This window comes from Galeopterus variegatus, unplaced genomic scaffold (assembly GCF_000696425.1).
Source record: "Galeopterus variegatus unplaced genomic scaffold, G_variegatus-3.0.2 Scaffold2813, whole genome shotgun sequence".
Lineage (NCBI taxonomy): Eukaryota > Metazoa > Chordata > Mammalia > Dermoptera > Cynocephalidae > Galeopterus > Galeopterus variegatus.
This window is the reverse complement of record NW_007728924.1, coordinates 191632-192144: the sequence shown is the minus strand read 5'-3', so window position 1 is coordinate 192144 and position 513 is coordinate 191632.

Sequence of the window (513 nt, the reverse complement as noted above, 5' to 3'; positions counted from 1 at the left end):
GGAACCGGTCTGTATGTGGGATCCGAACCCTTGGGCGGGAGCGCCGCCACACTTCCCAAGTAGCGCACTATCCAGTGCGCCACCGGGCCGGCCCCTATTTGTCATTATTAATTGAGCATGTGTTCTGTGCTGGGCACTGGAGACCTTGAGGAATGACAGTCTAAACAGGCAGAGGTATGGACTTCCATCTAAGTGTCCCTCCCATAGGGTGCTCTGTTCACTGCATTCCATGTGCATGTGCTGCTGTGCAGATGGTCAGCTGGAGTCTCTCATGGATATCTGGGCCACTGCCAGCCCACGTGGAGCCTTTGTGCAATTAGAAAAGGCCGTTCCAAAAACACTCTATGAAATGTGTTGTACTGAGTTTTATTTTTAAAGAACAAGACATTTGGCTGTCATCTACTAGAATTGTCATAGTAAATACGTGTATAGAAATGTACTCTGTGAGGCAAATAGTAACTGCTTTAGATGTGGTGCCCTTGTGTAGTACACAACTTGCACAGTTTATATGCA